Source organism: Malaya genurostris, chromosome 3 (genome assembly GCF_030247185.1).
Source record: "Malaya genurostris strain Urasoe2022 chromosome 3, Malgen_1.1, whole genome shotgun sequence".
Classification (NCBI taxonomy): domain Eukaryota; kingdom Metazoa; phylum Arthropoda; class Insecta; order Diptera; family Culicidae; genus Malaya; species Malaya genurostris.
Genome location: NC_080572.1, coordinates 196,881,167 through 196,907,505, shown reverse-complemented (window position 1 = coordinate 196,907,505; position 26,339 = coordinate 196,881,167). Strand labels below are relative to the sequence as shown.

The 26,339-nt window shown below is 35.4% G+C and overlaps 1 protein-coding gene across 2 annotated transcripts in view; it reads right to left on the bottom strand.

Moving 5' to 3' along the window:
- The window catches only part of LOC131433908 (uncharacterized), a 289,089-nt gene that overhangs the window by 207,641 nt on the left and 55,109 nt on the right, over positions 1 to 26,339 (bottom strand). Inside the window, exon 1 of one of the 2 annotated variants that reach the window (XM_058600521.1) lies at positions 2,396 to 4,043. The exons of the other annotated variant lie outside the window; for it this stretch is intronic. The gene's annotated coding sequence lies outside the window, so the exon portion shown is untranslated. Of the gene's footprint in view, positions 1 to 2,395; positions 4,044 to 26,339 lie in introns of those variants that run through there. 2 annotated transcript variants of the gene reach the window in all.

Below are 26,339 nucleotides of genomic sequence, written 5' to 3'. Positions count from 1 at the left end.
CGAAAAAAAATAGCGTAACTATATGTATATGTATGTGTGTGTAACATTTTTTGCACTAATTTTTGCCAGAGATGGCTGAACCGATTTTCACAAACTCAGATTCAAATGAAAGGTCTTGTGGTCCCATACGAAATACCATAATATTATTGGAATCCGATTTCCGGTTCAGGAATTATGGGGTAAAATATGCACAAAAATGTGAAAATAAATGCACCAACTTGAGATGGCTGACCAGATTCTCACAAACTTAGAATCAAATGGAAGTTCTTATGATTCCATACAAAATTCCTGAATTTTGTTTGGATCTAAATTCTGGTTTCGGAGTTATGGGTTAAAATGTGCAAAAAAATGAAAATATGTCTCAGAGATGTCGTGACAGATTTTTACAAACTTAAATTTAAATGAATGGTCTTACGGTCCTCTACAACTTCCGAATTTCATCTGGATCTGACTTCCGGTTCCGGAATTATAGGGTAGTTAGTGTACAAGCTCAATTTAAAATTACTTACTTCTCTCAGAGATGGCATGACTGATTTTTATATGATCCTAAAGAAAACTTCTGAATTTCATCTGGATCCGACCTCCGGCTCCGGAATTATAGGGCAAAGTGTGTTAAAAATTTTATACCATCACTTAAAGGGACCGAAAAAATACGTGATAACTTTTCTAAACTGGCCTCAAAGCTATTCCACGGCAAAACAAAATGATTTTGAGCTGGTCCTGAGGTACCGGAAATAGTGGTCATATTTTTCCAAATGAACCTCACTCACTTTTCTAAGCGATGTTTTAACTGATTTTCACAAATTTAGGTTCAAAAAAGATCCAGTGGTCTCGTACGGAATTTCTGAATTCCACCGGAATTATAGGGTAAGGATTGTTAAATACGTTATACCATCACTTAACGGAGCGAAATAAAACACGTAAAAAAAATTTTAAATCGGCCTCAAAACTACTCCAATCGGTTCTCATTCCGGTTATTCTTTCAAGATTTTAAGAAATTTATTATGAAGAATACCTCAGTATTATCTATGATAGTATGATTGATATGAGAAAGGCATCATTACACCACTAGGTGGATTAAAAAAGGAGTTTTAGAAGGGAAAACCCCAGTGGAGTTAGTTTCTGTCAAACTTGCTCTCCTACTAGCATAAAACCTCCTTTGTCATCAACAGATTACAATCATCCAAATTATACATTTCAATTGAATCTAATTTTCTCAATGTAACTAAAACTAATCAGATAGTAACCTGAGAACCGAACTCTTGTCAACATTTCTTGATAAATGTGCATCGAATCCACTGGAACAATTGTTGAATATGCGGCAGATGTTAGTAAAAGGCTCGTCATACCTATAATTAGTTCTAGCATAGGGAATCCGAAGAAATAAATAGCTACGAAGATTACGACGATGAATATCCAATCCAATCCAAGCATCCTATTTGAAACCGCAATAGCTTTGAAGCAGTGGCGTCTCGTCCTTATGTACACCTCGTGCACTGCACAACCGGTCTAATTGAACGAATTAACTGAAATTTGTTGTTCTCACTGTCACGTTTGGCTCTGTGCAAACTTGTAGGCACATCTTCAGAAGAGGCTTCAGTGGCTAATGCATATGGTAGTTGAAAACAAATTGCTGTTTCCAGAGCTGCCAGGTTCATAGATTTATCTTAGTCTCACAGATTATGAATATGGTGCACAGATTTTAAAAATGACACAGATTTTCACAGATTTCTTGAATCAATCATAGATTTACAATGAGCTCCTAAAAGTCTTCGAATTGGTAGGAAAAACAGTGTCCTACAAAGCGTTTCAAAGTGGCGGGACCTTTTTTGCTCAGACTGAATTTTTGGTTCGGACAAAGATTTGATAAAATGATCTAGCATCCTTAGCTGTCACAGTTGCATCGTCGAAGCGATTTTACTGATGACATTATTGACCGATTTGCTCGAAGTGCAGTGCGTGGACTTTTACTACTGTACCGATGATACTAAATATGTTTAATAAAAAAATCACACCCAAAGGTATATCGATATTTCATTCAAAACACACGCGAATATCAACTCCTCAATCTTTAGTTTTCGCTTACAACGAACTGTTACATGTGATATAATCAGTGCGTTAGGTTCTGCTTATGGAGTCTTTCACACACAACGTCATCGTCACGGAACGTCTTGACGGCCGGAACGTGTGAACGTTCCGGTAAAGATGCTGACGTACCGGTGACGGTGACGGACCGTCTGAATCGTACTTTATCGGATGTTATTTTTTGAAATCAGATCAACAAAAATTGCACCCATCATTTCTGAAAGCGCCTTGTGCAGTAATAAGACGCAAAAACATTCAACACAGAAGCCAAAATAAAACTCTTACTTGAGAGGTCTCACACTGTAATTACCTGTCAATCTTTGTAGTTCCAATGTTGTCATATCCATTCCACTTTATCTGCATGCAGTATATTTCTGAATTTAGCACACGACTCTGGCTCAACTGTTAATCAACTCATTGTCAAGCTGACATTCAACCTTAATTCTTCCACGAACGATTTATTCACTCGTGGCTCGCATTAATATTTCATTTATTTCTGCCACCGGGTTCAAGTCGACCTTAAACACCTTTTTTTTTTATTTTGCTGGCTTCTTCCGCTCACAGACACACTTGGTAAACGATTTTTTTTGGTTGTTTTTCCCGTTCGGTTACGTGCACTATTTTCTGCATCACAACATATAATTATATATATACCTTTCACTTTTTTTCTTTATTCGTCTTTTTAACCGTATTTCGTACCATAATAACACTTTTGGCGTTTTCAGCACAATTTAAATCCCCTGTTGAATTCACCACAGCCCCGTTTTGCAAGACGAGAATAGCTCACCACCGAAAATTGTCTTGTCAGTCAATCCAACTCACACGTCTCAGCGCTTGAATCCGTCAACAATAAAACAAACCAGTTGGACCGGGTCGAAAGAAAAACATCACATATTCCACATCATCGGTAAACTTTACCTTAAAATCTGCGGTGTTTGCAATTCTGTTGCACTAGCGACGTCTTCGCCGACTGTGAAACAATCCGAGCTAGCGCCAAGTGACCCGAAGCAACCGATTGAGGGTGTTTATTAGAAATCAATACGCAAACATGTGCAACTGTTGTAGCGCTTAGCCTGCTCGACTAGTGTTGGTTTTGCTAGTAATGGACTGTCGTTGTAACGCGTACAATCATCTCGAACTGCACGATTTCGTTTCCTTGTTCCGTGACACGGGTATTCCTATTGATAGCTTGAAGGCTCAATCATTGTATTGAATATCATCACTACACGAGTTCTGTAGGATTAAGGAAATGTAGCTATTCTCCGTCCGCGGATTCGCCCACTTGTCCTGACAGCTCATCCAAATCAGTGTGTTCATTAACCTTTACTTAATTAAATTTTCTGTTCGTCCGTCGTTGTTACTGGCTACGTTTGTTTTTTTCTTCATTCTTTCATTAACACAACCATTCGCACCTCACTATGCAATAAAAGGTACTCCCAGATCTCGCGGACTCTCCCGCTCTTCCACATGCATGCACACTGCTGTCGATTCGGTTCTCTATGCGCGCAGACTCAGTTCCCACACTACACAACGCACCACCGATGCCGTCAGCATGACACGTTGTAAAAACAAAAGCACTTACACACCTGCACACTTTCGTGAATGGCCAAAACAATGCTATTGTGTACCCGTGTGTGATATAATCAAAGTAAACAATGCTGCTCACCACGGCGACAAATTCCAGCAGTGGGCACTAGTCGAGCTGGGCATAGGTACTGCATAGGCGTCGCCCACGAGAGTTATAAAATTTCACCACACCGATCATTCGCGTAACGACAGAACGCGAAACCCGAACGCTAGATCCACTGTTGATAACATTTTATCAGACTGGCAAATCACCTGAACATACAACCCGCGCTGGGTGGATAAATATCCGGGAAAGTCGTAAGAGCGAGAACAACCAAATTTGCGGTCCACACCTCACGAACGAATAAACTCGACTGAAGCAGGAATCCAATTGGATGTTGTTTGATACTCAGTAGCTCGCGACTTTTTAGTATCCACGACCCAAACGAGCGAGCATGAGATGATTGTCTCTCCACGGAACATCGCGGACAGCGATGCCAAACCAACACTTATTTTATTCTATGCGTTAAAAAACTAATAATATCTAAGATGTTAAGATGTTTAGACATCGAGCGATTATCTGTCCTTCGTTAATATATAAAACGGCACGGTAAAAATTTAACAGCGACGGATCCGGATTCTCATCCAAAAATCATCTTGTGACATCCTATGATTTGACATTTTGCGACTTCTTCCTTTGGAACCACGTGGAAGATAAGGTCTACGCCAACAGCCCAGCGTCGATTCAAGACCTCAAAGATGGAATTCGTCAATTAGGACAATTGAGGACATACAGCAGCTACCTTGCGACTTGATGATAAAAAATTTCATTCCTGTAAGCGTAGCCGTGGTGGCCAAATTATTGATATTCTTTCTTATTATTAATGACATACACACTTAAAACTATTTCTTGAGCTCGGCATAATAAAATGCCGAAACTGATCAGCAACACCTAACTTTGCTGATTACTCAGTAATCAATACGCATGTTTCTGAACTTCGTCAAATGCATTCACTGATACTTCGGTAAAAAAATTGCCGAAATTTGGTATAATTGCTTGCTGAATTTATTAGTAAACAACAGATATGCCGACATCAGCAGTTACGTTTGCCGAGATTTCGGAATATGCGCTAGCTTTTGCCGAAATTCAGCACGCCAGCTGTCATTTCTTGCCGCGTTACATTTTCGCTTCGTATTGCGCGGTTATTTTCTGGTGAAATTTTCTAGTGAAAAAATGTATATTTTAGAAACTGTTAGTAAGGAAGACGTAAGAATCTACGATCTATTCAGTAAGTACGATTGCAACACATTCTTTTTTATATAGAAAGCAACTTCTATTGCTTATTTCTATTGTCGCGAAGTTATCATGGAATTTTTGGAAGTTAACTCAATATATAAAAACCTATTTTTTATTTTCATACTTCCAGCTCGACTCAAAGTGGCCGCATCCGGAAGCGTCGCTATTAGTAGAGATGTCTGAGAAATTTGGCGAAGGAGACTGCTCTCTTATTTTCTAAAGATGTAGTAATTCCCGCGGGACCGAGAATACTGTCAACATTTAATGGTCTTTGCATGGCTTATACAGTATTCGGTATTGAATGCGAGCCTTCCGACAACTTTTTTTAAATATTTTATGCCACTTGTTTTCAGGTAGACCTCTTTTAGCACTACCGGCAACAAATTTGTAAGTCTACTTTAAGTGTAAATAAACTGAATTTTTGATCCCAAACGGCCTGTTTCTAATGTTGACAAATCACGAACTGTTCTGGCGGGAGTTCTTCCATTAAAAGATCGATTTTGGGAGCTTTCATCACGCCTGCTAATAAGATGTGAGGTGCTGAATCCCATGGTAATTAATAATTTCGAACAACTAGTCGAGCTTCGATCTCAAACAAAATTTATGACAGTATATTTTAACCATATGTCACAGGAAATCAACCCTTCAAGATATATTCCTATCCATGTCAGCCTCCTAAATGTCCCTGACTCAACTTTATTTTTCGACACATCCATGCAGCGCGAAGTGCGTGGAATCCCGGATCACCTACGCTCGACGGAAATCCCTAAAATATTTTCAAGTAAGTTCAGGCATATTGACTCTGAGAAAATGTTTTACACGGACGGATCGCGAATTGAAGAAGCGACAGGGTTTGGTATGTTCAACAATAATGTTTCGGCCTCATTTAGGCTTCAAGAACCTGCATCTGTTTATATAGCAGAGCTAGCAGCAGCTCATTATAGTTTGAGTGTAATCGTCACATTATCTCCAAACCATTATTTCCTCTTCACAGATAGTCTGAGTGCAATTGAAGCCATTCGCTCTAACATGACTGGCAAGACTGAACCGTTTTTCCTGGGCAAAATAAAACAGTGCCTGAACGACATATTGAACAATAATTATCTAATCACTATAGTCTGGGTCCCGGCTCATTGCTCCATTCCTGGCAATGAAAGAGCCGATATTTTAGCCAAACGTGGTGCTATTGAGGGTGAAATTTATGAGCGACCGATTGCTTTCAACGAATTCTATAGCTCGTCTCGCCAAAGAACACTTGCCAGCTGGCAAGCTTCTTGGGATAGAGATGATCTGGGTCGGTGGATGCACTCAATTATTCCGAATATATCGACAAAGGCATGGTTCAGGGGACTGGATGTGAGTAGGGATTTCATTCGTGTGATGTCCAGACTCATGTCCAATCACTACACGTTAGATGCACATCTCCTTCGAATTGGGCTCTCCGAGACTAATCATTGTGCTTGCGGAGAAGGCTATCGGGATATTGATCATGTCGTTTGGACATGCGTGGAGTATCGTGATGTCAGATCTCAACTAATAAATTCTTTGCGTACCCAAGGTAAACTATCCAATATCCCAGTTCGAGACATTCTTGCTTGTCGTGACCTTTCATACATGAAACTTATTTATCATTTCATAAAGAAAATTGGAGTTTCAATTTAATAAAGGCCCCTTTTAAGACTTAGCTCTGATCCCAGCTGCGTCCATGAGTTCAACCAATAGCTAAATTAGAATAAAAATTATGTAATGATACAAACAAACTCGAAACAGTTTATGAAATTATCAACAAAATGTCAAAAAAAACAGCTTATTTTATAATTTATAGAAGGTAATCGTTTGGTTCAAATAATATTTCCGAGTAGATTTCATAATTAATGACGAGTTACCTAAGATGATATTTAAGCTATAAGAGAATATGTTTTAATAAATTCAAAACGTTGTGACTATGTTAGAATTAAATTAGGATAAGAATATTATGTAAAAGTGATGCTACGGCGAAGAAAAACTTATGTAAACTGCCTTAAGAAATAAACGTATTTATGAAAAAAAAAAAAAAAATCACGAACTAAATTGATCGGTTAACTTTTTAATTACTGATGATTCAGTAATTTATTTTATCGTTTTTCTTTTTTTTTCATTGCGTTACTGAATACTCAGAGAAAGTTTAACTGAACAAACAGTAAATCTTCTGCTGACGATTTCGGCAATATTTGACGTTTGTCAAATTTCAGGGTGCCGAGAAGTTCAGTAATTTTAATTTTTACCGAGATGATTACTGATTCCTCACCTGTGCGAATCTCGGCATTTTTTTGCCGAGACTCAGCTAAAAAAATTCAAGTGCTTACCTTCCTATTGACATTGAAATAAACATCCGATCATTTATCTCAGAAAAGGACATTTTTCTTTTAAAATCAAAACAGCACCACTTATTGGAAAACCCTTTACTTTCATGTTATCTCAAATTCCACGCTAAACTTGTTCTACTCTCTTAAGTTGCCAATAGTACCTTGTACAGGGGAAGGTGTTCGGTTGCTGGCACCCCACCGTTTCTTTTGACAGAAAGTAGATATCGTCATTCCGACAAATGTCATGTGTGTGTGTAATAGCAGCACGATCTGTTTGTGCCGAATTGCGAAGCAATCAGTAGCTTTTACTTTTTTCTGCGTTCAAAATAAATTTTAATTGCGTGAAAATCAACACAAAAGTTTTTTTCTAACTTTTTTTATAGTATCATAAATTCAAGAGCATCAATCGGAAAGGTGAGTGGATTGAATATTTATGAGGTGAAGTCGATCTATTTCGTGATTTAATACCGAATTTTTCAAAATGTCTACCGATTTTGATTACCGGCACCCCAAGGTGTTCGGTTACTGGCACCCCATTTTTTTCGACAAATAATGAAAAATTGTCAGTGTTGTGCAGGCTGCTGTCGAGACAAACATCACGCTGCTCATATAGCAGATGCTCCGGCTACGGAAAAACGTGGAAGACCGGTCAAATCAACACCAAAGGCGCCACCATCCAAATTATCGAGCCAAGGCGAAGTCACCATCAGACAATGAAGACTTTTGTCCAATACGCCTCCAAAAACAGTAAATTCCGATTTTCCTTTGAATGATTGCATTCTTTACTTATATTTTCCCGAAATTTCTTGGGGTGCCGATAACCGGTAACACCATTTTTGAAATTGTCAAAATTTATCACTTTACTAAAGTGATAATAAATTTTTTTCAATCAAATGAATCAACTTAGTTCCTTCATCAGTTGTTAGCTAGGAACTTTAGCTTTCCGTTGATGTAAAGATGTCTGCATGATGTGCACTAAGTCAGACGTTATGAGCTCAAAATAAAAGGGTGCCGGTAACCGAACACTCTCCCTTATTTTTCGGCCAATGTGTATTTTTGGGTATTCCAATGTAGTCCTCTATTGGGTGCATACAAACACCCCAGCGATTTTTCAACTTTATTATCACGTCCGGGAAGTCATTTTCCGGAAGATCTGCAAAGTACTCAACCATAGCGTCGAAGTTGTATCTTCTTTTGATGAACTATTTTTTGAGCAATACTAAACAAAAATCGAATTCGATAACGGTAAATGATTAAAATATCGGAACCCTACCCATCATTACAGCACTAGGTGGATCAAAACAGTTTTTTTTCCTATCGTTCATCCAGTAAAGACACTTGAGAAATTTTGTATCCCTTTTTGGCTTATGTATTTTGAATAAATGAGAATTTAAGGCAATATATTAAGCTAAAGCGATTTAACATAACTTGCACGATTGTGTAATTGCTCATCTATAATAAAAATCTTGTTTTCACCATGAGACATGATCGCAGAATAATAATGATGGCAAAAATAGAATTCAATAACCGTTTCTGAATTCTCAGTAGAATAGGGAAATCTTCTGCTAGAAATGTCAACGAATGTTAACGGGGAAGAAGTAAGGGATAAATGTACTAGATTTCGGTTTACGTGATTTATGAACGGTCCGAACAGATAATAGTCCTTGGGAGCTACATCGGGTAAATAAAGTGCTTAGTGACGCAAATGGAGTTCTAAACAGTTAACTTTAGGTATGGATTTCGATTGCCTTTCTCATATCGAAATTCTACCCAAATACTGTGAAACACGACTATTGAATTGAAGAAAAGCCGGGTACCGAGTACCATTCGAATCAGTTCTTTCAGGTCACCAAATTTAGGTATAAACTAAAGTATACACTCAATTTCCTAGAAGATAGCTTTATCGATTTTCACAAATTTAGATTCAATTGGATGTCCCAAAGGCTGCTATTTATTTTTATCCGGATCTGATATCTATATCAAAAATGTGTTTCACAAGTGCAAAAATCGGATCATGAAACGTCCTTAATGATAATTTTTTTTATTAAAACGCAAACCGAAATAGGTGAACAAAACAATCTGCAAAAATTTTAGCCGACTATAAAGCAACATAATCGGTTTTGAGATTGCAGCGCTTTTTGTGGACATAAAGGTAAGTCAAATTTTAGAAACCTTTATGGTTTTACACAAAAAAATAATTTTATGCGTGATCTAATTCTTCATACCGAATCGTGAATAAAAATTTTGCTTTGACAATTGAAAAATATTTTAATGTATTGTTATACAATATTCAATTAATTGTGTACATACTTTTTACAATTTACAATGGTTGTTAAGTATCGTAACAATTCAAATCATACAATTTTCTCATACATGTTTTCTTGGAAAACAATCAAATGGACAGTTTGCATATTGTTTGAAACACCACGTGTACAATAAATTCAATTGTTAAATCATACAAACAATATATTGAATCGTTGGAAATGAACATGATTTTATCAATATACAATAAAATGTATTGTAACCCATAGATCTAATTGTAAATCAATTGCTTACGCTGAAAACTCAATTGTTCATTTTTTACGGGATTCCATTCATAACGACTTTATGTTTAACTTGAATGAAATTCACAGACTCAGACTATTTTTTTCTCACGGCTACTAAGAGCAACTGCATGAATTTATATAAACCAATTATCTGCCAAGCAGATGTGTGTTTATGATACATTTTTTTATTCGATTGAATTTAATTTCTAAATCACAGAATTCAAAATGTGCAAGTGTGTTAATTCTTGTGAACTATGATGCTCCCTTTATACGTGATTATAAGATATGGAATCACCCGGATATGGACGCATTCAAAAACTGCAGCCACAAAGTGGGAATAGAACTAGATGATTATCTGCTAGACTACTAGAAAAGCAAAGTCTTTTTTGTCGTGAATACGACTTACTTTACTATGGGGTGTCTTTTCAAAATTTACCCTCTGAGCGAGTGATAAATTTTTTGTCGTGAATATCTCTTGTTGTATCTAACGAATCAACATAATTTTTGCTACATGCCATCGGAAATATGATCACAATTTTATGATAAAATTTTCAGTTGTGTGACATAATCTCAAATAATTCAAAATTAAACTTTTCTGAAATGTTTGGTATAAACGAGTAACAAAGAGGATAATTCATAAGGCGCGTTTGCCTTTCTCGTATTTTTAAAGCTCATATCCCAGTGATCTGCGAAAGGATTTATATAATCTAACTACCAATAGAATCGAATTTTTCAACTTAAACGTGTATAGCAACAGCATTGAAGTATTTCAATAGTACACTTATTTTTGCGAAAAATGTGAAAAAAGGGGAATGCTTGCATAATTCATACAAACGATCGACTAATTGATATTCGGAAATGTTAAGGAACATGTCAGTTGTTTTCATATTCACGACATCCAGTTATGTCTCCGACCCGCCTTATTTTTCAACCCTTTTTTTTATTGTTTATTGAAATATGATTTATATTTATTTAGTTAAGATTTAAATTGGCTTGCCCTGCAATTACTTATGGGTTCTTGCTTTCGAGCTTGCGTAAAACGGTAATTCATGCGTGCAAAATCGAACACAACGGTGATTTTCAACGAATTTTTACTTGTATGTATGTGTTCAGTCAAAAGTGATGACTTTTCTGCCCAATTTTATACATGATTAGTATTAACAAATGCTTCCGAAATTCTGTGATTTTTAGTAAGGAAAAATTTAAACATATTAGTAATATACAATGGAGGAAAGAAACTTACTTGAATATTGCATCGATTTTTGTCGGAATTCGCTTATAATATAATGTGACATTACCTCTAAGGGTTTTATATTTGAGTAAGTGTAACTCATCTGTACTAAACCAGAGAGGACGCTTAAAAATCATTTTCAAAATTTAATTCTAAATCCCTTGAAGCATTTTATTCCTGGTGGAACAACTCGACTAAATTGGCACTGCATAAAACATTGCTGGTCTGAGAATTTGTTTATAAATCATTAATTTAAGCTTAAGACAGAGCTTAGAATGTCTGTTTAAAAGAGGATTTAACATATTTATTACATTTTGCTTGGATTTGTTTCTAATTTCAAACTCGGTAATTGGTAGGTATGTTTCGATATTATTATTGAAGTTTTCTAACTGACCTGAATACAAATGCATCTGCGCACACATGCACTGTATTATTTTGCCACACTTAGTCGTTTTGTACGTAAAAGAATATTCATTACTAAAATGTGTTTTAAAATTTAAAGCGAGTACGTTCAAAATTGTGCTTTACTTTAAAATTAAAAATAATTAAATCATACCGGCAATACTGCAAGAGTGCTCAAATCTACCGAGAGAGCGAGAGAGAGTGAGAGCAACCGGGAAACACTAAACATTTTCTCTTGTTTACATTTTCCCATACAAACTTTTGCGTATGCGTGACAGCGTTGCCAACCGAGTGATTTATACTAAAATCAAAGCTTCTTATCTGAGCTTTCAGAAAAAAGCTCTCAGATAGGGTGGGCTGGAACTCCACCTAAAATTGTATTCTATTCGTGACAATGCTGAATGCTTACAATTTCTAGTATTCAGAATCGTTCGTTTATGTTTGAATTTACTGCAAGTAAAGTAAAGTAAGTAAGCTTTGAGGTTTATTCACAAAACATTGCACACTACATAAAAACAGGTTCTTGCTATTAGTTTTGCGAAAATCATGTTTGTACTTACAAGCGGAAAAACTGAATTCTCCATTCCTGCAAACGGCTGCATAATATAGTATTCCAGAGTTCATTACACCTAGCAGCTATTATGTTGCCGGTTCTATGCTGAAGCAGAACAAACTCTGGCCGAACGGGAACAAACGACAACAGTTTCCGTAATAATAATGACTATGATAACACTGGAGCCGCTAAAAGGAGATAGAATGCTGGATGAAGCAAGGAGCCCACCGGACGAGTGATGATGATAATGGCAGCACTAATGCACTATGGGATGTTAGCTGGTCAGGAATATAGGGAAGGTACCATGCCTTTTTAATAATTCATGCGAAGCAGCGTGTTTAGCAAGACGAATCATCTGAGAAAATCAGTTGATTGGGTAGGTTTTGGTTCGTCAAAAATCAGATTTTTTCTGTCTTATATTTGATATAATGGAATACAAAAGTTATATTCTGGACCTGTTACTATTACAGTTTTCTATAGTGAGCCGGTTGGATGCTGATATGATGGGCAGAGGAAATGTGATGAGCACCAGTTTTCCCATATGAGTTTCCTGTTCTGTTAGCTGTTAGCTGGTATTGAAGGGTTGGGGAGACGCACCACAGCAAATCCACATGATGCACACATCTCATTTCAACAAGTACAATCATCATTGATTCGAATAATACTGGAGATTGATATTGGATTTTTCTATGGCACAAAGCATGACAAGACCAGTAGAGGTTCATTATTCCTTGCATGTTCGTTGAACTTAATAATTACTCCGTAATGTAAACACTGCATCACGCATATCAATGTTTTTTCTCTCATGTAAATCGGAACAAGCCCTATTGTAAAGCTTAAAATATGGAAATAAATTATTTGGGGCACGAAACCTCACGAGCTAATGAAATCAAATTGTTTATCATCCTATCGCTGTAATCGTGTCTTTCTCATACATGTACGAGTATAAATTACTTAGAGATACTTCAAAGAAATTATAGTCTACCTATCTAAAAACATCTTTTTAATCCACAAGTTTAAAACGTTTCATAATCGTCATACTGAAATAAGATTAAAAGCTTTTAATGCCATAACCGGAGGGTGGATACGTATACAATTCAACAGCCTCCTCCTGGAGCGCAAGTTTTAAAATGTATTTTTGTTGTCAACCCAAAGCGCTATTTTGTTGGTAGGGCTACCACCTGCACTGGTCTAGAAGTAGCTGCCGGGTTGCCGAGCCGAAGCACGACCGACGACTTTCAAGGATTCTTGTCGTTTCATCGAGAGATGCTTAACTAGTATCCAACGGATGCATATCTTCTTCCGGCATTGTCCATAAGCTCTAAGATGCCGAGGGCAGTTTGTAGTATTGGACAAGGGTAAATAGTCTTTAATTATTTGTCAACTGAGTCAACAATCCTGTTCAACAAATTAGTTCACAGTAAGCTAGTTCGAGTCCTGATTTTTTTTTGTTAAATAGCCATCATTTTTCATCATTTTTCACAAATTCATCGAAATTTGTAAGCCCATTTTCAAAAAAGTTAGATCAAACCAGAAGACAGCGATATTTTTAAATTAAGTAATAAGAATAGTGACTTCGGTGTTTGGTAAAATCCGTTTTTGTGTTGAATGTTGTTAGGCTGGCATAAAATCAACTCAATTTTCATTGCTGTTGTAGTAAAGTTTCAAGGGGTTTGAAAACATGACAACCCAAAGGGGGATGTTTAAAATTGAAATTAAAAAAAAAATAAAATTACATTGCGAAAAAGGCGATAAAATGACGAATACACTTCGAGAGTAGCCTAATCAAAAAGGCGGAAGGGTAATGTCAGAGGCATAACTGGATGATGTAAATAAGAATAAAACTGGCATGCGTTTTCCACACATCCAAGTATCGATCATAGCACGCACTAGTTGATTGTTTGAATACTACAAACTTTCAATGCGTCACCTGCATAATTGTAACGGTACAATTATAAGGTGGAACAAAAGAGAGAGCAAAAAATTACGTGGACAAGACCGATTTAATAAAAAGATCAATGTTCAAATTCATTCATAAATTGAAAACTCCATAACAAATCGGTTTTAGTCATCTAGGATTTCTAAATCTAAGTTGGGAATCAATACGATATTAGTATCAATAATTTACTTGTCAACCCCGTCCCGAAAATACAAATTGTATAGCGATTTAAAAGCATATCACTGGACCGAGTTTAAGAACTTTAAAACATAAATTAAAGATATCCATTCGCCAAGTGAGAACAAAAAGTATCTATAATTCCTTCAAAAGTCATGAGAAATGGTAAAAAATTATTCACCTATATACTGATACGACATGCACTACGAAGATATTTGTAGTTGAACATATTGCAAACCAGTTATAATTCCTTATATAATGGTCTTAGAATTCTGAAGATTACTCAGATCTTTTATAAAATTATACATAGTTGGAATCAACTAGATGAAGTATTGTCATCATGCCAAAGGTTTTGACCTGTAACAATGAACAATTTTGCTGAAGGCTAGAACATCAATTACAAGAGCATTTTAGTTATAAGTTGAACACAGTTAGTGTCTGTTTACTAACAAACAAAACATGTCATAAACCCATTGCACTCAAACACTGAAAATATTCCGTATTTCTATGTGTCAAATTTGCACGATATGCTTTGTGCGGTGATTCGTTCCGTTCATGTATTTGAAATTCTTCTTAAGGTCTGAGGCCAGTGTGTTTTAGGGACTGTCCATAAAAGACGTCACGCCGCAAGGGAGAGGAGGGTGTTTCACAAAACGTGACCTTTTGTGACAGGAGGAAGGGGGTAGGGTTGTTGGAATGTGACGTCCAATATTTTCAATGAGCGCATTTTTGAAATACCTAATTATATTACTGCTTTGCCCTATTTCCTGAAAAAATCTCCGCAATAAACGTTTACATTCTATAGGAAAACGTGTATTTGTTGATGTAAAAGCTTCTTTTTGTAAATTCGAAAATGCATGATGCAGGAAATCATTTCTGTTGTGACCATCAAAAGTGTACGGAGGGGTAAGTAAATTATCGAAATAATAAATTTTGCCTAATATGAGTAAAAAAAAGATGCCTTCAAACGGTTTAACTTAAGTTATACACTGACAATTTTAGTCAATGTATATGAGTATGAGTGCACCAATCGCTTGGAATTATGGATTTTTTAACTTTCGGAAATCTTATGATAGGTTGTAAGCAGATGTGGAATATAAACCACACAAAGAATGAAAAAATTTCAAAAAGTTTGTTTGGTCGGTCGCATCGAAATTTCATGCTTCTTGATGTATTTAAAATTCATTCAGCAATACCATGTTGGCGGAGTAATATAAAAAAAACTAGCAAATAACATTAACATATATGCTGTGATTATCAATAATTATAATAATAAGAAAAACATGTTCAATCATAAAGCAGCTGCATTAATTTACCCTGTTTAGCTTGAATATCATACACAGAAGTAACAGCCCGGGTAGAAGTGATTTGCAAACCAATTAATAAAAAAAAACATTTCAATGGTAGAAAATAACATTATTTATTTTGAAATAAGAGTTAAAATATAAAAAATCATTGCAAAGTCTGCATGAGAAAATAGCAACAAAATATAAAATTCCACCATTGTACCTTCAAAGCAAGAGCAAATTATTTATAGAAGACGAATTTTCCAGTAATTTGACTTTATAGCTTTGGGAAGAGTATATCATAAGAATTTCTCTTATCTTATTCTGATGCAGTATATTCAATTGTATTCCATTTGGAAAAGGAACCACTGGATCAATTGTACTTAATGAAATTGGTATGCCTCATCAATAACGAAATAAGATATAATAATCTTGATGCTAAATATATATTGTCTAATCTATCAAGAAGATTCCTTCGATGAAATATGAAGAAAATATGAAGTATTGCTATGACAGCACAGGAACATCAAGACGAGATATGATGGTAATATTTGTTATTATTTTGATTTTCGTTTACTATTCACATCTACCCGGGATACTAGGGCAATTCAAACGCGCCTTTCAAACGCAGCGCCTGCTGTGTGCTCAAACCCTGTGCTTCTGTTACTTCCATAAATATCAATATCATTTCAAAAAGCGTTTTATTGAGTTTAATAAAAAAGTGCATCATCATAAACATCATCAACAGCATCAATCAGCTGGAAGTAAAACAAAGTCTTTTGTCGCTCTAATCACTATGTGGTGTGAAATATTTTTCTAAACTGATTTTGCTTGGAACATTGCTATTGCGAATAGAATGCTGTCAAATTAACAATATCAATGTGATTACGATCCAAACTTATTATTTTCATTAAATTTTTAACTGGCATTTATTTCTCTTAATCTAATATTCATTTTATTGCGAATGAAACAACGGTTGCGAAATCGAACACGGGATGCATCAAACGAGAATATATGTTGAAACTACGTAAACCGTAACGTAACGAAACCGGTATTTTCCCCAACTCTGTTGATAAGAAGTGTTAAAAGAGCATTTCCAAAAGATACAAAATTGACAATGTTCCAAAAGTTTGGAAAAGTCTCATTTACACGCGTAATTTTTAGTTATAAATTCCTGTAGGATTGATGTTATTACTAATTTTAACACCCCTCAGCAGTGGATCAACGATTTCAGACGTAGATCATGCCATGTCTTATCTTGATCATATGTGATTTTCCTCCACCAAGAATAAAGCTGATAAAATCATCCAATGATTGAACTTACATGAATCAAGAATCATTGTAGCTCAAAATCACTACCGATTTTGTGTGACGGAAAATCCGTACCGATTTTGATCGATGTGATTTAAAGATCACTGATCACTGATCACTGATCAGAAGTGATCTTCATTGGGAAAGATCACAAGCGATCTTCTTCGGCAGTGACCTCGATTTAATGAGGTTTTGAACTTTATTTTATCTATTCAAAGAATTACAACAGATGATTTAAATGATTCATCAATTCCAATCAAATACTTTAATAATTAATATTAATAAAATAATTTCGATGGTTTTGTAGTTTTAGAGATATTATTTAATCTAATGACCGCATGTAATAAATTGATTTTTCCCTCATATGTGTACGGTTTGTCATATATATTGAGTATGTATTGAGATGAATTTTATTTATTTTGAATTCGTGACATGTGACATAGGGAAGGTCGGGGGTCTTTGCTGCTGTGACAATTTGTGACAAAGGGGGGTGGGGGGTCAAATATTGCCAAAAAAGCGTGACGTCTTTTATGGACAGCCCCTTGGAAGATTTTATCAAAAAACCCAACCGACAATCTCTTATTTCTTTTTGCGATATTCTCCTAACCAGAGATCATTTTTTTTTGTAGAAACAGGCAATGAAAATTATAGAATGATAGTACTCAAGGGAGAGCAAGGATGTGAAAATATAGAACGGAAAAGTGAGACGTGACAGAGGGTCATTTTAAGCAAGCAGAAATCTTCTAGTAACTTAACTTTTACCTTCTACCAGAGGAGTTGGGCTTAGGCATCTGAACAATGCGAATCACCCAAGTCTCTGGTATGTTGGAAAGTAGTGATAAAGGTCTTTTACCATTTACTATCCGAACCGGCGTTTTCAGTTATGCAATTCTTCTTTCAGAAAAACGATTCTCGCGACCGCTAAAGTCAATTGATCATTCTGAAATTTTCACAGAATAATCTAAACTAATTTTCTAAGAGATTGTCAGTTGGGTTTTTTATATTCGTCACCGTTTTTGATAAAATTAGATTTAAAGCTTGAAAATAGCCCTCTAAAACGCCCTAAAACACACTGGCCTCAGCTCTTAGTTCAGATTATCCGGTGAAAATTTCAGAATGATTCATTGACATTAGCGGTCGGGAAAGTCTTTTTTTTCTGAAGGAAGAATTGCTTAGCTGAAAACGCCGTCTTTCAACTTGTTCATTGAATATCTCGCTCTCAAAAGCATGGATCAAAAATCTATACTGACAATGTCTAGATAATTTAATTTAGATGCGATGAGTACATAAAAACATACATGTTTTCGCGATAAAAATGAAGTGAATGTTATTTTTGTGAAGGCAAGTCGATTTCTATGGTGGCGCCATTTTTAATGCTCCAGTTTCCTGGTAACGTAACGAAACATGAGAGAGAAATAAAATCGGCTCGTGAAGGCTGCCAAACAACCGGTAGCTTTATTGGATTTTATGTGATGTAGTCAAAAAATACAAATTGTATAGCCCGAAAATACAAATTGTATAGCGATTTAAAAGCATATCACTGGACCGAGTTTAAGAACTTTAAAACATAAATTAAAGATATCCATTCGCCAAGTGAGAACAAAAAGTATCTATAATTCCTTCAAAAGTCATGAGAAATGGTAAAAAATTATTCACCTATATACTGATACGACATGCACTACGAAGATATTTGTAGTTGAACATATTGCAAACCAGTTATAATTCCTTATATAATGGTCTTAGAATTCTGAAGATTACTCAGATCTTTTATAAAATTATACATAGTTGGAATCAACTAGATGAAGTATTGTCATCATGCCAAAGGTTTTGACCTGTAACAATGAACAATTTTGCTGAAGGCTAGAACATCAATTACAAGAGCATTTTAGTTATAAGTTGAACACAGTTAGTGTCTGTTTACTAACAAACAAAACATGTCATAAACCCATTGCACTCAAACACTGAAAATATTCCGTATTTCTATGTGTCAAATTTGCACGATATGCTTTGTGCGGTGATTCGTTCCGTTCATGTATTTGAAATTCTTCTTAAGGTCTGAGGCCAGTGTGTTTTAGGGACTGTCCATAAAAGACGTCACGCCGCAAGGGAGAGGAGGGTGTTTCACAAAACGTGACCTTTTGTGACAGGAGGAAGGGGGTAGGGTTGTTGGAATGTGACGTCCAATATTTTCAATGAGCGCATTTTTGAAATACCTAATTATATTACTGCTTTGCCCTATTTCCTGAAAAAATCTCCGCAATAAACGTTTACATTCTATAGGAAAACGTGTATTTGTTGATGTAAAAGCTTCTTTTTGTAAATTCGAAAATGCATGATGCAGGAAATCATTTCTGTTGTGACCATCAAAAGTGTACGGAGGGGTAAGTAAATTATCGAAATAATAAATTTTGCCTAATATGAGTAAAAAAAAGATGCCTTCAAACGGTTTAACTTAAGTTATACACTGACAATTTTAGTCAATGTATATGAGTATGAGTGCACCAATCGCTTGGAATTATGGATTTTTTAACTTTCGGAAATCTTATGATAGGTTGTAAGCAGATGTGGAATATAAACCACACAAAGAATGAAAAAATTTCAAAAAGTTTGTTTGGTCGGTCGCATCGAAATTTCATGCTTCTTGATGTATTTAAAATTCATTCAGCAATACCATGTTGGCGGAGTAATATAAAAAAAACTAGCAAATAACATTAACATATATGCTGTGATTATCAATAATTATAATAATAAGAAAAACATGTTCAATCATAAAGCAGCTGCATTAATTTACCCTGTTTAGCTTGAATATCATACACAGAAGTAACAGCCCGGGTAGAAGTGATTTGCAAACCAATTAATAAAAAAAAACATTTCAATGGTAGAAAATAACATTATTTATTTTGAAATAAGAGTTAAAATATAAAAAATCATTGCAAAGTCTGCATGAGAAAATAGCAACAAAATATAAAATTCCACCATTGTACCTTCAAAGCAAGAGCAAATTATTTATAGAAGACGAATTTTCCAGTAATTTGACTTTATAGCTTTGGGAAGAGTATATCATAAGAATTTCTCTTATCTTATTCTGATGCAGTATATTCAATTGTATTCCATTTGGAAAAGGAACCACTGGATCAATTGTACTTAATGAAATTGGTATGCCTCATCAATAACGAAATAAGATATAATAATCTTGATGCTAAATATATATTGTCTAATCTATCAAGAAGATTCCTTCGATGAAATATGAAGAAAATATGAAGTATTGCTATGACAGCACAGGAACATCAAGACGAGATATGATGGTAATATTTGTTATTATTTTGATTTTCGTTTACTATTCACATCTACCCGGGATACTAGGGCAATTCAAACGCGCCTTTCAAACGCAGCGCCTGCTGTGTGCTCAAACCCTGTGCTTCTGTTACTTCCATAAATATCAATATCATTTCAAAAAGCGTTTTATTGAGTTTAATAAAAAAGTGCATCATCATAAACATCATCAACAGCATCAATCAGCTGGAAGTAAAACAAAGTCTTTTGTCGCTCTAATCACTATGTGGTGTGAAATATTTTTCTAAACTGATTTTGCTTGGAACATTGCTATTGCGAATAGAATGCTGTCAAATTAACAATATCAATGTGATTACGATCCAAACTTATTATTTTCATTAAATTTTTAACTGGCATTTATTTCTCTTAATCTAATATTCATTTTATTGCGAATGAAACAACGGTTGCGAAATCGAACACGGGATGCATCAAACGAGAATATATGTTGAAACTACGTAAACCGTAACGTAACGAAACCGGTATTTTCCCCAACTCTGTTGATAAGAAGTGTTAAAAGAGCATTTCCAAAAGATACAAAATTGACAATGTTCCAAAAGTTTGGAAAAGTCTCATTTACACGCGTAATTTTTAGTTATAAATTCCTGTAGGATTGATGTTATTACTAATTTTAACACCCCTCAGCAGTGGATCAACGATTTCAGACGTAGATCATGCCATGTCTTATCTTGATCATATGTGATTTTCCTCCACCAAGAATAAAGCTGATAAAATCATCCAATGATTGAACTTACATGAATCAAGAATCATTGTAGCTCAAAATCACTACCGATTTTGTGTGACGGAAAATCCGTACCGATTTTGATCGATGTGATTTAAAGATCACTGATCACTGATCACTGATCAGAAGTGATCTTCATTGGGAAAGATCACAAGCGATCTTCTTCGGCAGTGACCTCGATTTAATGAGGTTTTGAACTTTATTTTATCTATTCAAAGAATTACAACAGATGATTTAAATGATTCATCAATTCCAATCAAATACTTTAATAATTAATATTAATAAAATAATTTCGATGGTTTTGTAGTTTTAGAGATATTATTTAATCTAATGACCGCATGTAATAAATTGATTTTTCCCTCATATGTGTACGGTTTGTCATATATATTGAGTATGTATTGAGATGAATTTTATTTATTTTGAATTCGTGACATGTGACATAGGGAAGGTCGGGGGTCTTTGCTGCTGTGACAATTTGTGACAAAGGGGGGTGGGGGGTCAAATATTGCCAAAAAAGCGTGACGTCTTTTATGGACAGCCCCTTGGAAGATTTTATCAAAAAACCCAACCGACAATCTCTTATTTCTTTTTGCGATATTCTCCTAACCAGAGATCATTTTTTTTTGTAGAAACAGGCAATGAAAATTATAGAATGATAGTACTCAAGGGAGAGCAAGGATGTGAAAATATAGAACGGAAAAGTGAGACGTGACAGAGGGTCATTTTAAGCAAGCAGAAATCTTCTAGTAACTTAACTTTTACCTTCTACCAGAGGAGTTGGGCTTAGGCATCTGAACAATGCGAATCACCCAAGTCTCTGGTATGTTGGAAAGTAGTGATAAAGGTCTTTTACCATTTACTATCCGAACCGGCGTTTTCAGTTATGCAATTCTTCTTTCAGAAAAACGATTCTCGCGACCGCTAAAGTCAATTGATCATTCTGAAATTTTCACAGAATAATCTAAACTAATTTTCTAAGAGATTGTCAGTTGGGTTTTTTATATTCGTCACCGTTTTTGATAAAATTAGATTTAAAGCTTGAAAATAGCCCTCTAAAACGCCCTAAAACACACTGGCCTCAGCTCTTAGTTCAGATTATCCGGTGAAAATTTCAGAATGATTCATTGACATTAGCGGTCGGGAAAGTCTTTTTTTTCTGAAGGAAGAATTGCTTAGCTGAAAACGCCGTCTTTCAACTTGTTCATTGAATATCTCGCTCTCAAAAGCATGGATCAAAAATCTATACTGACAATGTCTAGATAATTTAATTTAGATGCGATGAGTACATAAAAACATACATGTTTTCGCGATAAAAATGAAGTGAATGTTATTTTTGTGAAGGCAAGTCGATTTCTATGGTGGCGCCATTTTTAATGCTCCAGTTTCCTGGTAACGTAACGAAACATGAGAGAGAAATAAAATCGGCTCGTGAAGGCTGCCAAACAACCGGTAGCTTTATTGGATTTTATGTGATGTAGTCAAACTTGTAACCGAAAATATCAAAACTTTCTTGGCCACCCGGCCACATCGAGAGTCATTTTGCACATTTGCGAGAGAGCATGGAGAAAAATGTAATACGCAGAGCGAGCCACGTGGTTTAACGCCACCTACTGGCCTCAGCCCTTAATTAAAGCTTTCAAAAAACAGGTGGTTAATGTAGAATCTTCATTAAAACCCAAAAAATATAATTAAAAAACATTTTCAAATTTTTACTTGGGAATAGTTACAGCGAGTCAGCTTCGCTATAGAACTATTAGCCTATAATGACTTTTAAATGCACCTAAGATTGTGATCTCGGATAAAATTTAGCATGAAGATAGAAGTGCAGTTTGTCGTTTACGTCACTTATACCATTATATTCGGAAATGTCAGCCATTTGATGTACATACTCGAATAGTGACCTAGTAGGAGCTTTATAATGAGCCAAAGATTGTACGAATCGTTTGAGTCAACTCCGAAAAAATGACGAATAGAAAAAAGAAGTGTGATTTGTTGGTTATTCCATTATATCTTCAAAAACGGAAGTGTTAATCGTTTGATATTAATTTGATATTTGATATGACATAGTAGTAGTACAAGATCAGCAAAAAGTAATGGTTTAGACTTTTCATTAGAATCTATGTGAAAATTGGCTCAATAATTCATGAAAAATTTAGGTGGGTATTAAATTCCTATCACTATTTTTGGTACTTCAGAAGCCGAGAATTTAACTAAACTAGAAATTGAAGAGTTTTGAGTCAAATTTAGAAGTATTTTCACCAACGAGATCGGCGAGTTGAAGAAAATTTTTAACCCATTTTAAAGTATTCGTTTTTCTTCACAGTGTCACTTAAAGCAATGAAAATTGATTTAGTATGACACAACATTTGACTGGAAATCGAATTCAAAATAGGTATCGACAAAAGATTCATTGTCAGACATGGCGACTCCAAAACAATAAGACAGTCAAGACTAATGTCCAAAAAGCCTCCAAAATGAATAAACTCCTTTTTCTTCTTTCAATCATGACTGATTTTTCTTACATTTTTTCATTTCCAGCAGATCTCCTTAGTAAATAAGTGAAAAGATTAATCACTGGAATCAATTTAATTCCTTAATAAGTTGTTAGCTAAGGACTTTAGCTTTCCATTGCTATATAAATGTCCACATAATGTATGTACACTTAGTCAAAAGCTATAAACCAACAATAAAAGGGTGCCGGTAACCGAACACCCTTCCCTACACATCGTAAAAAGTCAAAAACAGTCATCAAAATGTGTAAATCAAATCCGATGGTCAAGTCAAGTCAATCTGGTGACCTTGAATCACAAAAGGTTCAAAGGTTTGATCGTCCAGTTCTTGGAGTACATATATTTTTTTATGATTTCTTTTTCGCCGACATTGCAATGGCGTAGCATGTGATAATGTCCACTATAGTGACGCTAATTGATCGATTCGTTGGTTAATAAAGATTCAATTATATTCGTACTTTTCAACGTTCGCCGCAATGTCAGTACGACATCTTATTATTTAACTATAGGTCACCGATGTTGAACTTGATAGGCTTCTGGATCGAAGAACAGAGAAAACTGAAAGGAAGAAACAGTGGAAGGAGACGATGTAGCTGTGAATTGTTTTTACTTCGTTTTATCGAACATTGGCACGCCACATTTTCGCCAGGCATGGAACTCCATGTCGTTTCGTGTCGCATTGGCCCGGTCGGTAATGATAGGAGCTCTAAATGACATGAATTAGCACGAAAATAGGTGTGCACAGACCCCCACAGAAAATATGCTCCGTTTTCATTGGTTTTTGTTCGTGGGTTGTATTGTGGTAATATTCACTTCTTTCTTGCAAGTTTATTAAATAATATATTTATTAATCGTTCTAACATTAATATACTTTTTTTGTTGGCATCTTTTCCTCGAGTGATTTAAATACAATGATAAAGCGATGTGAAATACGAGTTTTATACTGTGGTATACTATTGTTTCTAAGCACCTAAAACACTATGGACATTTCGATTTGATTTTAGCATGGTTCGTTTTTGGCAACAAAATCGTTTGCATATGATATATTATGATGAGATGGCAGTATCATCGAGTTCAAAATAATTTCATAATTATATTGATTAAACTGCTCACAGCAATAAGAGCATAGCCTCTTACGCCCATATACCATTCGAATTAGTTCGTCGAGATCAATAAATGTGTGTATGTGAGTGGCAAATCATATCCTTCCTTCATCTAAGATACAATTGAAAGATCTTAAGAGCTCATAACAGCTTCTTGTCGCCTTTCTCATATAGAGAGGCTATACAATCACTGTGAAAATGTGTGTATGTATGTATGTATATGTGTATGTGACAAATAATGTCACTCGATTTTCTCAGAGAAGGCGTGAGCGATTTTCATAAACTTAGATTCAAGTGAAAGGTCCTATGGTCACATAGTTTGCTAAAGAATTTCATCCTTATCCGACTTCCGATTCCGAAATCACTAGGCAATATTTGCAAATTTATGAGAAAATACGCATTCAATTTTCTCGGAAATTCCTTAACCGATTTTTACAAACTTATATGCAAATGAAAGGTGTTTTAAAAGGTTCCCGAAAAGTTAATTAAGATCCGACTGTTGGTTCCGGTATTATAGCGCGATAAGTGAAGAAATTTCAATTTCATGAGGATTTTTTCAAAAATTATGGCGAAACGAGGATCAAAATTTTATAAAATTTACTTGTAAATTCATCTAGTTGGCAGACCTTGTTAGTTAGTGGATATATGAATCTATTTTGGTACTACTAGTTCCCGGTTTCCGCTTCTGAATGCACCGGTAATAGTGAAGCAAACCTCCAAAAACGGAACTCACTTCGACTTCGCAGCAACGGTTAAACCGATTTTCACAAATCATGATTAAAATTAAAGCTCTCAGTGTCTTAAAAGATACTGTGCCATTTCATCCAGATCCGACTTCCAGTTCCGAAACTATAGGGCAATGAGTATCAAAATTTTCAAACTGTCACACAAATTGATGCAAGAAAAAAAGAAAACGTCTCCGCCTAGCACACAGCGTGCTTTGTTCAATGTTGTTTAGCGTGCAGAGTAGCCACATTTAAATCTATATCAACTTGACATAACATATAGAAAGGTTATGCAATCACTGTGAAAACCGACTTTTTAACGTTGGCCCGGAGGGCCGAATGTCATATACCATTTGACTCAGCTCGACGAATGTCAAATGTCTGTGTGTATATGTGTATGTAACAAAAATGTGCACTCGATTTGCTCGGAGATGGCTGAACCGATTTTCACAAAATTAGGTTCAAATGAAAGGTCTCTTGGTCCCATAGGTTGCTATTGAATTTTACCCTGATCGGACTTCCGGTTCGGAAGTAACGGAGTAAAATGTGCAAAAAAATGAAGAAAAAGTGCACTCGATTTTCTCAGATACCGCTCAACCGATTCTCTTCAACATTCAAGATTCAAATTAAAGGTCTTATGGTCCCATAAGTTGCTATTGAATTTCATTTGGACTCGACTTCCGGTTCCGAAGTTACGGGGTAAAATGTGCAAAATGTACAAAAAACGTTTCATCGATTTTTTCAGAGATCGCTCATCCAATTTTCACCAGCGTAGGTTCAAATGAAAGGTCTTACAACCACACATAATCCTACCTAATTTGATACAACCACACATAATCCTACCTAATCGGATACGACTTCCGGTTCCGGAATTAAAAACTGAAAGGAATAAAAATTGTGTCACGAAAAAATCCATCAAATACATTCAAATAGCCGTACAATTTCTCAGTTGAACAGATTTGGGTAGTTGAGGATAAAATACATTGATTTTGGGTATACCGAATCTTCGTTTCAGATTCTGGAAGTATAAAAAAAGTGATCGTGTACTACAAACCGTAAATTACTCCAATTTACTAGAAGCGGATGAACCGATTTTCACAAACTCAGATTCAAATGAAATTCCTGAATATTATTTGGGTCCGGTTCAGGAAAATTTGGGGTAACATGCTAAAAATTGTTAAAATAAGTGCA